The 14126-nt window shown below is 32.0% G+C and overlaps 1 non-coding gene across 1 annotated transcript; it reads left to right on the top strand.

Moving 5' to 3' along the window:
* Positions 1-4276: 4276 nt before the first annotated feature.
* Positions 4277-4437, top strand: LOC120082322. Its single transcript, XR_005483152.1, has one exon. It is a non-coding gene; the product is annotated as a U1 spliceosomal RNA (small nuclear RNA).
* Positions 4438-14126: the final 9689 nt, after the last annotated feature.

Here is a 14126-nt window from a genome sequence, read left to right as displayed (position 1 = left end):
GTGTCTTCTCTAGAATATTCTAGAGTTATTGGTAGCTTAACGTACATAATGAATTTACAAGACTTGATATTGTCATTCAGTAGGAAGGCTAGCAAGATAGACCAAAAATCCTGGGCATGATCATTGGAATGCGTTACTCAGAGTTCTAAGGTACTTGAAATACACTCTAGACCATGGATTGTATTATACGAGGTATCCACATGTGTTGGAAGGATTTGGTGATGTTAATTGGATCTTTGATAGCACGAAGACTAAATCAACCAGTGGGTATATTTTTATTTTAGGTGGAGTAGCTGTATCATGGAAATCTTCAAAATAGACGTGTATAGCACGTTCTACCATGGAATCAGAATTTATAACTCTTGATAAAGTAGGAGAAAAAGCTGAATGACATCGAAGTTTTCTTGAAGATATTTCATTGTGGTTAAAGCCTATAAGCACAATATGTATTTATTGTGACAATCTAGCAATTTCTATAAAAGCCAAGAATAATGTCTATAGTGGCAAGTCACGACATATTAGACGCAAGCATGATTCAATAAGGCAATTACTCTCTATTGGAATAATTTCATTGATTATGTGAAATCAAAAGAGAATATTGCAAATCCTTTGACGAAATGATTGTCAAGAGAGCAAGTTACATATACTTCGAGGGAAATGGGGCTGAAGCTTATGAAGTGAGATATCTAGTGGTAACCTAACCTAGTTGACTGGAGATCCCAAGATCTAGGTTTAATAGGCAAACTAGTTGGATAATTCATAGTTAACACACTAAGGGTGTGTTTGGTGTGGGATAAAAGTAGAGAGTTGAGTTGAGTTGAGTTGGTAATTATTATCTGGAGAGTTAAATTATCTATGTTTGTTTGCAGAGTTGAGTTGAGTTGGTAATTATTATCTGTGTTTGTTGTGCAGAGTTGAGTTAAATTGAGTTGGGGGATCTGATACAGTTTTTTGTGAACGAGATTAGTTCTATTTTTTTCTGTTTGTTTTTTTATTTCATTATTTTATTTTTTAGTTTTATGCTTTGCAATTATTGATTAATTTTCAAATATACACGTATTTTTTCAAATCATTTATGACATATACTGGACAACCTCAATTTTTTTCTCAATTTGTATAACACAATAGATTGTTTTTCATATATTCTTTTAAAAAATTGTAATAATTCTAATTCTCTTCCATCTATAAAATATACCAACAAAATACATTTCATATTGCTGCTCAATTAATTGGTATATTGTATATCATATGTATATATATTGAAGGTAATTATCCCAATTACTAATTGGTATATTGTATGTATATATATTGAATCTTGCTAACTTGACATTATTATTTCACATATCATACAATTTATTTTTATATAATATAGATAGTATATTTGGAATTGAAATTGTACATAGGATAATTACCTTTCATTTGATTATGATGGTGAGAATGTGATGTAGTACAGTAACATTTTTCATAAGATCACAGAAATAATATGAACCGACTGAACATGTGGCCGCTTCCAAAAAAAATTCACAAAATATATGTTCTTTTTGATACTTATAATATCTGTGTCATAATACAAACACAAAAATTACATGTCATGACATATGCAAAAGTTGTCATTCTTTTGACGATAAAAAAAAAAAAGATTTGAGGAGAATCCAAACGGCGAAGATGAGAGAAGAAAGAAAGAAATGAAAATATCACTAGTTTTTAGGGTTAGTTTTGAGTGGGTAAAAAATGTGGTTTTAATAACCCACAATTTTTCTTTATGGGCTTAACAAACATGGGTAATAAATACCCATCCAACCCAACAACTTATACCCATTTATCAAATATCCCCTAAGAAACTTATAGTTTCTTCCCATTTCTGTAATGTTTTAGAGTGTGTGATTTGTTGATGTTAAGGTTATATTGATATCTTGTTTTACAAGAGAAGTAACGACAAAATACTCTTAATCAATATTATCTATGTGAGAGTAGAAGTGAGGTCACTTCTATGAGAACTTTTCAAATGGCTTATGTTCTCTAAAGCTCTAATGAATTTAGAATTTTTCCAAGACCAAAATGGATACAAACGTATAGAACTCAAAGATACAAGATGAGCTGTGTGTGATATCTATTGTCTCAATTCATCAATGAGAAGGAAAATTCCAGAGCCTTGTCTCACTATTTCTTCGGTAAATTTAATGGATATTCATCAAGAAAAATTCAAGTCCAGAAGACACTTCTCCTGATGCATAGCTTGTTTGTTTGCTCTTAACAGTTTTGTTTGGTTTTTTTCACTTTCTTTCATGTGGCGAATTGTTGGATTTTCATAGTGAAAGAAAGTGAAGCATTTGAATATTGAAACATAAACAAATGAATTTCATTATGTAGATTAAATTCAAAGTTAGAAACTTTCAAATTAGATTGAAACATCGAATTAAGATGAAGTTTCATGTACAAATTTAACATGTATAAAAGTTAATTTTATAGTTTCTTCAATTTGGATGAGTTATGTTTGATTTTTATCGAGTAACAACTCAATTCAGTTAAATTTGACAAATGTATCATTTTTTTTTATTTTTGAAAGTTACTAAGTTGCTAGTCTATAAATAGTAACTTGTTTTTTCATTTGTAGCATCCCATTCCAAATTGAAGAGTTCTCTCATTTCTTTCTACTATTCTTGAGTTGAGTTGAGAGCAAATATCCAAGAGTTCTGTCAGATTCGTTTCAAGTTGCAATTCTACCAGAGTTAGTCGCTATATCCCACTGAGATGATAGCTGCAGTCTACTTACAACCTGTGTAGAGTGAATAATTATCTTTCGGGCAGTGCTTATTAGAAGCGTGTCTTGATTAAGTTTTGAGTCTCCAAAGGTTTTGAGGTTCTTTCGAGTTTTTGATTATTTCTACATTTAAGCCTTGTTGCTTCATCTAGTTTAAGTTTGAGTTTGAATATTATAAGTTGAGTTGTAATTATAGTTTGCTAGTGTATTCGGTTCTTATATACTATTTCTCCAACAATAAAATATATATGTGAATATAAAAAATAATATATGTCGATGTCTAAAGCGTCGACAAAAACGTCAAATTTATTACGTGTTGTGAAACTTTTTTTCACAACACAAACAAGTTGCATGGACAGAAATCCATATAAGCCGATGCACACATTGCCCGCATGGGGGAGAAATTGGATCGTCGTCACGTCGGCAGATTCTTTTCCCCCCACACGATACAATTTCATCCGGAGAAACTATCTCCCAATGTTTTGTAAATGATGTAGTAACAAAAATAAGAATCCTAATACCCATGGCAATGCTTGAAATTATTTTTTAAAATGGGGAATTTTTCATATTTGGTAATGAAATTATATTAATATATGCATAATATGCTCCTTTGACACTGACTTCGATTAATACCTTACCCTTCCTGATAATAATAAAACAAAATTAAAATTTTAAAACCATTCATTGGATGAGGGAAAGATATTCTTTAGGAATATATGTATTATCGATGATTAAGACATATTTCATTGACATATATATATACAAGAAAATATGTTCATGAAAGATTTAATCGAATAAATATTTCACTTTATTGAAACTAAAATGTAATTTGTATTTTTGTAGGGAGATTTGAAACGTATGAAATTAAGTAAAAATCAAACGGAGCATAATTGCAACTTTTTAGTATATGTTAGTAGATGAAGAAATTTTGGTCCGAATCTCCTCATCTTGTATTGCACTAAAAAGATATTCTTAAATAAATATCGTAGTAGGTTAAATTCAACTTCACTCAATCGATTAAAACATATACTTTTATTATTTAATATGTAATATGTGGCAATATTATACATCTCAATTAGTAAGCGATAATTAGTTGAACTATGTTTAAGTTATCAAATTTAAGATATAAATTTATAGTGGTTTATAAATTATATGTATTACAACATATTATAGGATAATATGAATGTGGCTTTCATACAAAAAGCAAAGATAGTATGTATGTGGATTAAGATTAAGATTGAATAGACAAATCTTGTTGTTGATGTGAGGTAGATAATCTTCAATTGTGATAGGAGGACCACTTTCAACATCAAACCTTTAATCCATTTGGATATACATATTCTTATGAATTTGGGGTTTTATTTTATTAAAGATAATCTTCTTTTTAGTTGGACACAATATTTGGATTTTGGAGGTGGAAAAGGATTATGAAGAAATGGTTGTCCCACATCGATCGGATGTAAAGGAGGAAGTGAGGGGTGAGGGTATATAAGAGAAGGCGAAGGGAGGAAGAACTCACTTACCTGGATGGGGATACTGGGTGATCAATAAGGCCCATATCCTAGGCCCATGGCCTCCATTGCACTTTGGAGGGGTGTGGGCTTAAGGCCTGCCCAAGTGGTGGAGCCTACATCATAATTTGTGCTAGTGGGGACCTGCGTACGCGCGGTCCCTTCCAATTCTCAATTCCCAATTTTTATTATTTAATTGTTGCATAATTAGTTTCTTTGAGAACTATTTTGTACAAATAATTATTTTCTTGTTCTCGATCTTAATTAGAATGACAATGGATGGGTCTATCGAACTTATGGAAGAATGATAAAAAGTTCAAAGTCTATCCAAAATGAGACTTCATTTTAGTTTTTATTGAATATTGTTATGCATTAATGCGACACTCAATAGAGAAACTAAAGGTTAATGTGAAATTGTGATGAATGAAGAATATTTTTTAATTTAATGCAAAGGATTTTTTTTTCTTTTTAAATAACCTTCCAAATTCGATTGGCTCACATGTAATTTTTAATTTTGTCATTTAAAATTAATATTTATTTTATATATCTATTTTAAACAATTATTTAATAATTTATAAATTATAAAAAATAATAGTAAATCTTATTTCATTTACCAAACAAGCTCAAATTTTCCAAACACTAATTCGATTTTACAAATGGCGCGCCTAATTTTACACACACAAAAAAAGAAAACATAAATGCGAAAATTTTTCTAAAAACCACAACAATCCGAAATGAAGAAGATATTTCTTTAGTGTACTTTTCTTTATTTCCTCTCAAATGCATATATCTAGTTTATTTTTCTCTCCAATTATAATTTTCGTTAAATATGACTTTGGTTCCTATATATTTTAGTTTTTGTACATTTAATTTTTTTAATTTTAATATTATTAATAATCTTAAATTTACTTACAATTTCAATAAATTCCTAAATTAAGTCTTTGAAGCTTAATTTTTTTTAATCGAAATTAGTTAAATAATAATTAAAAAAAATCACACAATAAAAGATAATATGCGAATATATTTTCACAATTTATAAAAAAGGATAAAATAAATTAACATTTTCTTGTGGGATAAAATTTACCGCAAACTAATTTCAGAAGCTATTTTTAAAAATGATTGAGAGTTGAAAATTGAATATTTGAAAGTATATAAATTAAAATAGGAAAAAGAATTAAAAAAATAGAGATCAAAATGATATTTTAACCTTGACTAAATTATATAAAATATTCCTAAATTTCGTACTTTAGGTAAAAAAAACACACTTGAACTTTCAAAAGTTCTAAAAATACCCTCAAAATTTTTAAAATAAATTAGAAATATCCTTAGAGTTAGTTTTGGATGAAAACGGCTAGTTCTTTGTGTCAAAACTACTCCTAGACTTTCAAAAGTTTAAAAATACTCTTAAACTTAAAAATAAAAAAATAAAAAAATAAAAAAAACACTCATACTGTTACATGAGCTGTAACCATTAATGCCTTATTACTTCTCTATTTTTTTTTTCTCCCATCTCTTATTTAATACGCCGCTTACTCTCCTTTTTGTTAATTGTTCAATATTATCTTTATATCAATAAATAATTATACAAATAAAACTAGTATCTTGGACTATAATAAGAATAAAGAAAATAATGGACGCATTAGCAAAAAGGGATTTTAGGACTTAAATGTTCTAATAAAGTTGTACGTTATTAATTGAGTGCGTATTACTAGCCAAATATATATATTTTTTTATTTGGCTATTATTGTTTTGGTATGTAAGGGGAGATTTTGAGTTTTGAACTTGGTGAGATTTTATGTTTTAACTTAAAAAAATTAGTTTTTTTCTTGTTGAAAAAATTGGTGTAAAATTTGAAAAAAATAGAAGAAAAATTAGAGTATCTATATTAAAAAAATTGAGGGTTATTTATATAACTTATTTTAAAATTGGTTCTTCAAACTCAAGAAAACTTCAAACAAATTTTCAGGAATATTTATGAAACATAATTTTAACGGTTTCCATCTAAATTAACAGTAAGGATAGTTTTGAACTTTTTTAATAGTATAAGTGTAAGGACATTTTTGAAACATTTGAAAGTTTATGAGTATTTTTTACATGAAATACAAAGTTCAAAATCATTTTTTATAATTTAGCCTTTAAGTTTTTATCTTTGCATTTTTTTCCCTTTCTTTAATTTTATTTCTACACAATTTTGGTATAATTTTTTTTTATTTTTAAAAAGTATAATAGGGATAGAAGAATTTGGATCATAGACCTCTTAATCACTGATATATCTATATGCGGATGGCGTTATGTTTGCTTTGGCTTCTAATTTTCATCATAAAATCTCTATTTTCCATTTTTTTTCTCTCCATCTCTTTGTTTTATTTTGTTTGTTTTTTTTTTTTTCATACCTAAACTCTGCTTTCATGTATTTATCTATCTAAGCACCTCTTTTAGCTTAAAAAAAAAAAAAATTAAATTAAAAACTATAAATAAAATTATCATCAAATGTTTTGAGTTAACTTCCAAAAATATCTTGTTTTTTAGAAAAAGAAAAAAACTTCCAAAAATATCTCTTTATCAAATTTATAGCCATTTTACGCATTTTATCTCCAATAATTGAAGTAACTATGAAGGTAAGGTTATTATTTATGATTTTGTTATAAGAACTCAAAATAAAAAAAAATAATAAATAAAATTAATTGTTGTAAACTTGGCTTTGGAGAAATAGTTTTATACCTTTTATGTGCAAAGTTTCAACACAATCATGATTTTGTTTTGATTAACAGCAAAGCAATTGTGAATCAATTAGTAATTAAATATGGGAATGAAACAAACACAAAACATCACAGGCAAGAATTAATGATTTGTAATCTCTTAATTTTTATTAAAAATGACAAGCACAATGCTAATATTAAATAATAGTATAAATTATATATATGTAGAAATATTTGTAGGGCAATAAACATATAGTAATGCATCCACATGAATGTTCTTAGTTTGGTTCTCATTCTCTAAATAATTTCCCATCTCCCTTAAAATTAATTTGAAAAAAAAGAAATATTATTTGTTTTTGCCCTAAAAAAAAAGTTAAGAATAGAGTTGTGGGAGAGATTTTTTGTTCATTAATAATTAAGTTTAGAATTATATCGAGAAATTTATATAATGCTACAAGGACGGGGAGGGTATCCCTGCCCCATCCTCGTCCCTATCCTCAACCCTGATAATTTTTTTAATATATATATATATATATTTGTTAAAAAAAGAACAACGGGGATGGGTCCTCGCGGGGACCCGTTTCCCCCGGCGGGGAATCCCTGTCCCTGTCCTGCCTTCAATTGGAGAGGACGGGGGCGAGGATGGGGGGAAGTACCCCCTGCGGGACAGGGATGGGGAATCCCCCCCGCCCCGCTGGCTCCGTTGCCAATCCTGAACCTAAGACTTTAACACTTGAGAAGGGATTCTTTATCTTGGGGGAGCTTAAGACATCATTACTCGTGAAGAAATTTGAAAACTTAAGGGGAGTCTAAATTCTTAAAGTGAAGGTACGTTCACAAGAAAGTTGAAAGATTACGTTTGAAAAACAGTCTCACACTTAGGGGGAGCTTAAATGATCATTCACTAATATTCTTGTACTTAAGAGGAGTCTAAGTACATTGAAGACGAGGGGATCTCACACTTAGGGGAGCCTAAGTTTCATTGAGAGAGAGTCTCACACTTAGAGGGATCCTAAATAATTATTCTCTAAGTTGGGTTATTCGAGTGCCACTGTAACTGCGGAGATAAGTACATTGTTGTAATCATTGAGATTGGTGTCCTAATTCTCATGGAGTCTTGTAATTTGTAATTTATACATATTGTTATGAATAAAATAAGAGTTATTTTATCTGACATTTACTCATATCCCATAAACAAAGCTCCATGGTTATCATAAGAGTTATTTTATCTGACATTTACTGATATACAAGTGGATCATACCTTAAGTGATAACCTAAATAGGTCTGTAGTATAAGGATTAAGGAGGGATACCTGATTCTGGTGACATTACGGATACAACCCGCTTTGTAGAGTTTTGCTAGTGTTGTGAACTACTACAGAGGGTAGAACCTGACCATTCATGTGGAGACATGCGAATGGGGGTGTCCTAGAGTTTGTATAAGATCAGACCACGAGATGATTCGTCTCTGTATATAACGCCGTTGATACTGAAGACTTACATCTCACCTAAACAACCATAGGTGACATGACCTCAATCCTGAGTGTTTTGGGAACTTCTGCCTTTGACGGCAGTCCTTTGATTAGTATGGGTGAGAGTGGCCAGATTGCCAACTCAACATACCTACCATTTTGGGGACTTGTCTGATTTGGGAGCTGAGAACTCAGTTACACAAGATGAAATTCACTCCTTCCCCGAAGCAGGGGTAAGTAGATAGAATGCTCCCTTAAGGGCTGATTCCGGAGCTTGAACATAATGGCCACAACTTCTCTTTGGAAGAGAGAACTCAGTCATAGTAGGACTATGACTTATATTTATTAGAGGAATCAGTGGTACTTAAGGAGTTAGATGTAACTATAGGGGCATAACGATTATTGACCCAGTTGTACTTACGAGCGATTTGTGAAGGGTTATCATACTGTTGATTGGTTGATATGAACACATAATATATCTGTGGTAAGGAGAGTTCAACTGTCGATCTTTAGTGGAGTGCTTGGCAGTTAACAGATGGTGGATCCTGTGACTAAAGACTTTAGTAAGTTATTCATGTACTGTTGGAGCTTCGAGCTATAGCTCCATAAGGTCTCTTGGGTAGCTCAATAGATTCAAGTTGAGGATCAGTTCTTGGTGTTGATTTGAAATGTACAAATTGACAAGAGGTAATTCAATTATATATGATTTGATCGGTGTGATATATGAGATATATCATGTGGAGGATTAATGTAAATGAGATTTACATTAAGTACCATGAAATAGAAAAAGAGCTATGGTTTATATGTTTTATGAGATGAAATATTAAAACTATAGGTTATAAATATAGTATGGTAAGTTGGTTATCATATATATTTATAGTATTATTAATTATTGGATAGTTATCTATTTTTCTCTAATAACCAATTGAATGGGAGGTTATTGGTGGTTCCATAGTAACCGTGAGATAAAAGGAAAAATGTTTTCCTAAATTTAGTGATTGAATTGAGAGTTTTTATTCTCGAAAAGTTGTCACAGTGGCTGTCAAGTAAATGAGATTTACTAAACGACAGCTGATGAGAGACTAGACAATCGTGGAGTGTATCTCTACGATGGTCACTCAGCTGGTCAATTAGCTAAACGATTACATAGCTTTTGCTAAACGATCGCATAGGTTCTGTTAAACGATTGGGCATCGTCTATACTATAGACTTTTGCCATCTCCCACTTGCTCAATCGTTTACACGATTGTTCTTCCTCCGATCTCGTCCTCTAACCAAGTCCACACAGAGCTCACACTTCTGGATTCTCACACCGAGAATACTAAGGTAGCTATTATGGTGGTGTTGTACTCAACTCGACATAGTCGAGGTTTTTGGAGGTCGTTCGTTGAGATCGTCGTGTTCGTGATCTTGGTGTTCATGGCTACTGTGATCGTGCTGTGTTGTAGTCGAAGTGTTCGAGGGTTTGTGTGTTGCAGTCTTGCTAAGTGATCGAGCGTTCGTGATCAAGGGTGTTGAAGATGAGTCTTCAAAGGTATGTGTAATTCTTCCCTTAATCGTAGAAAAGCATGTTATAATTTCGTTGTTTGCATAGCTTGTATGTTTTCGTTTTGCGACTGTAATTGTTGTTGTTCAAATACGATTTAAATTTGAAACGATCATTCCGCTGCTCATGGAAATCCTCATGTTCGATTTCCTTCAATTTTACTCATATCTAATAAACAAAGCTCCATGGTTATTGTATGTAAACTTAAGCATGTATATGAGATATACAAGTGGATCATGCCTTAAGTGATAACCTAAATAGGTTTGTAGTATAAGGATTAAGGTGGGATACCTGATCCTGGTGACTCGAATATGACCCACTTTATAGAGGTTTACAAGTGTCGTGAACTACTATAGATGGTAGACCTTGACCATTCATGTGGAGACATGCGAGCGGGGGCGTCCTATACAAAGAGTTTGTATAAGATCGAGCCACGAGATAATTCATCTCTGTATATAACGCCGTTGATACTGAAGACTTACATCTCATTTAAACGACCATAGGTGACATAACCTCAATCCTGAGTGTTTTGGGAACTCCTGCCTTTGAGGGCGCTCATTTGATTAGTATGGGTGAGAGTGGCCAGATTGCCAACTCAACATGCCTACTTTTTTGGGGATTTGTCTTATTTGGTAGCTGGGAACTCAGTTACACAAGATGGAATTCACTCATTCCCCGAAGCAGGGGTAAGTAGATAGATTACTCCCTTAAAGGCTGATTCCATGGCTTGAACATAGTGACCACAATTTCTCTTTGGAAGAGAGAACTCAGTCATAGTAGGACTATGACTTATGTTCATTAGAGGGATCAGTAGTACTTAAGGAATTAGATGTAAATATAGGGGCATAACGGTTATTGGCTCAGCTGTACTTACAAGCGATCTGTGAAGGGTTATCACACTATTGATTGGTTGATATGGACACATAATATATCTGTGGTAAGGAGAGTTCAACTGTTGGTCTTTAGTGGAGTGCGTGGTTGTTAACGGATGGTGGATCTTATGACTAAAGCCTTTAGTAAGTTATTCATGTACCGTTGGAGCTTTGAGCTACAGGTCCATAAGGTCCCCTTGGTAGCTCAATGGATTCAAGTTAAGGATCAATTCTTGGTGTTGATTTGAAATGTACAAATTGACAAGAGGTAATTTGATTATATATGATTTGATCGGTGTGATGTATGAGATACATCATGTGGAGGATTAATGTAAATGAGATTTACATTAAGTACCATGAAATAGAAAAAAAGCTATGGTTTATATGTTTTATGAGATGAAATATTAAAACTATAGGTTATAAATATAGTATGGTAAGTTGGTTATCATATATATTTATAATAATATTAATTATTGGATAATTATCTATTTTTCTCTAATAACCAATTGAGTGGGAGGTTATTGGTGGTTTCATGGTAACCGTGAGNTATTGGATAATTATCTATTTTTCTCTAATAACCAATTGAGTGGGAGGTTATTGGTGGTTTCATGGTAACCGTGAGATAAAAGAAAAAATGTTTTCCTAAATTTAGTAGTTGAATTGAGAGTTTCTATTCTCGGAAAGTTCTCACAGTGGCTGTCAAGTAAATGAGATTTACTAAATGACAGCTGATGAGAGACTAGACGATCGTGGAGTGTATCTCTACGATAGTCACTCAGCTGGCCGATTAGCTAAACGATCGCATAGCTTCTGTTAAATGATTGGGCATCGTCTATACTATAGACTTTTGTCATCTCCCACTTGCTCAATCGTTTACATGATTGTTCTTCCTCCGATCTCGTCCTCTAACCAAGTCCACACAGAGCCCACACTTTTGGATTCTCACACTGAGAATACCAAGGTAGCCATTGTGCTGGTGTCGTATTCAACTCAGTCGAGGTCCTTGGATGCCGTTTGTTGAGATCACTGTGTCTATGATCTTGGTGTTCGTTGTGTTCGTGGCTGCTGTGATCGTGCTATGTTGCAGTCGAAGTGTCTGAGCATTCATGTGTTGCAGTCTTGCTGAGTGATCAAGCATTCATGATCAAGGGTGTTGAGGATAAGTCTTCAAAGGTATGGGTAATTCTTCCTTTGATCGTAGAAAAGCATGCTATAATTTCGTTGTTTGCATAGCTTGTATGTTTCCGTTTCGTGACTGTAATTGTTGTTGTTCAAATGCGATTTAAATTTGGAATGATCATTCCACTGCTCATGAAAATCCTCATGTCCGATTTTCTTCAGTAATTGCTTGATTTTATAATATAAATATCTTTCTACGGGCACACTGCCTTAGATGTAGGTGGTAGTTACATCGAACTAAGTTACTAAAGTCTTTTTTCTATTCTAATTTTTATTTTCCTGCATTTATCTATGACATCTTTGAAAATGTTGTAACATCGTGTGTAACAAGTTCTATCATATGTTAGATAACCTAAATTTCAACTTGTAATACTTTGAATACATGATTCATTCCTTGGAACTTAAATGCATCACATACTTGTGTTAAGTTACTTGCCAGAGGGAAGACTATCTTTAGAGATCAACATGATCATTTCATAATCTTTTTGTCACTCATATGCTCCTTAGAAAAATTCCTTTGACACCCCTCAATATAAAAGATGGCTCTAAGTCAAACATGTTTTTTAGTAGGTTAAATTTTAAATTTGTTCCCTTATGTTTGGACACAGTTAGAATTTAACCCTCATAGTTTATAATTAGAATTTAGTGATCCCTATGGTGTGATAAAGTTCTCTATATAGACTCTACGGTAGTGACTATTAATGAAGTGTTTAATAAAATACTCCTAAATAATCCATAAGGTAGAGACTATTTATAAGAGGTTCATCAAACTATAGAGACTATCTATGAAATTTTATCAAACCATAAGGACTAAAATTTAACCTTTAACCTTTTTTATTTTTTTAAAAAAATCTTTAAAACCATATGGACTAGATTCTAACTTTCTCTCAACCATAAAGAACAAATTTGTAATTTAACCTTTCTAGTACAAGCAAAAAATTTGAGGGTAGGAGAACGGGCTATTGATCGTTAGAATGCTATCACAAGTTCACAACTGTTGATGCTAACCTTTACCCATTATAAGTATAAGTCAATTGATAAATAGTTTGGACATTTTTTATGGGAGGACTAATTCGTTGGGAAAAAACCTACCACTTCCACAAGAATAAACAGAAAAATAATAGAGAAATTAAAAGAAAATATTAAAACTAGAAAAACACAAAAATTTATGTGGAAAGCTCACTTGGAGAAAGACCATGACCTACCAGAAATTCACTATGTGAAAAATTATTACAATCAAACAAAATAATTCTCTCTTCTAATCCTAATTAGAAAGGCACTCTCTTGAAGCTTTTATATTACTTACACCATTTAATCTCACTCTCAAACTAGAGAATACAAAAGGGAATTTAATTAGAGTAGTACACCTAAGCTTAAAATGTTTCTCTTTGGGACAATTTGAAATCAAATGCATATGCTTCTTTTATAGTATTCATAGTCCGTGACTTTTTTTTTAACTTTTTCAATGTAGGATAATTGCACTTCTAATATTTTATCAAAACTCAACACATTTTTTATGTTGAAATATTTTGTGCTCGTCAATAAGCTTTAATGTAGATTGATGACTGAAATAACATTAAAGCACGAGATCCTTCTTTCCATAAAATTTTAAGCCTACAAGTGAATGGAGTATTGTTATAGAAAGATTCGAAATCAAGAAAGAACAATGCAGCTGGCAGTTGAACGATAGTCATCTTCTTTCTGTTAAATGTTGTGACTACTAAAGATCTTCATCGTTGACCGAATCGCCTACACATATATAAACGAAATCAATCGAGAGATTAATGAAAGAGTGAATTGTAATTGAGAGAGCAAGGCATTTTCGTTCTGTAATACATTGAAGAGTAATAAAGAGAACCTCCCAATTTGCACAGTGGACGTAGGCCTTTGGCCGAACCACTTAAACTCCTGTGTCTTTTCTTCTTCCTCAACGATTGTTTAGATTTTGCTAAAGTATCATTTATACAATCGTGTAGTTCCTATCACATCATGTACACGATCGTTTAGCTCCGCGTGCAATCGTTTATACGATTGTTTAGATCTTCAGTTGTCGTTTAAAAAATCGTCTAGCTTCAGAAAACTGTCAT

Source organism: Benincasa hispida, chromosome 7, assembly GCF_009727055.1.
Source record: "Benincasa hispida cultivar B227 chromosome 7, ASM972705v1, whole genome shotgun sequence".
Taxonomy (NCBI): Eukaryota; Viridiplantae; Streptophyta; class Magnoliopsida; order Cucurbitales; family Cucurbitaceae; genus Benincasa; species Benincasa hispida.
Note: the sequence above shows the minus strand (reverse complement) of the source record. Positions and strands in the feature narration are given on the sequence as shown.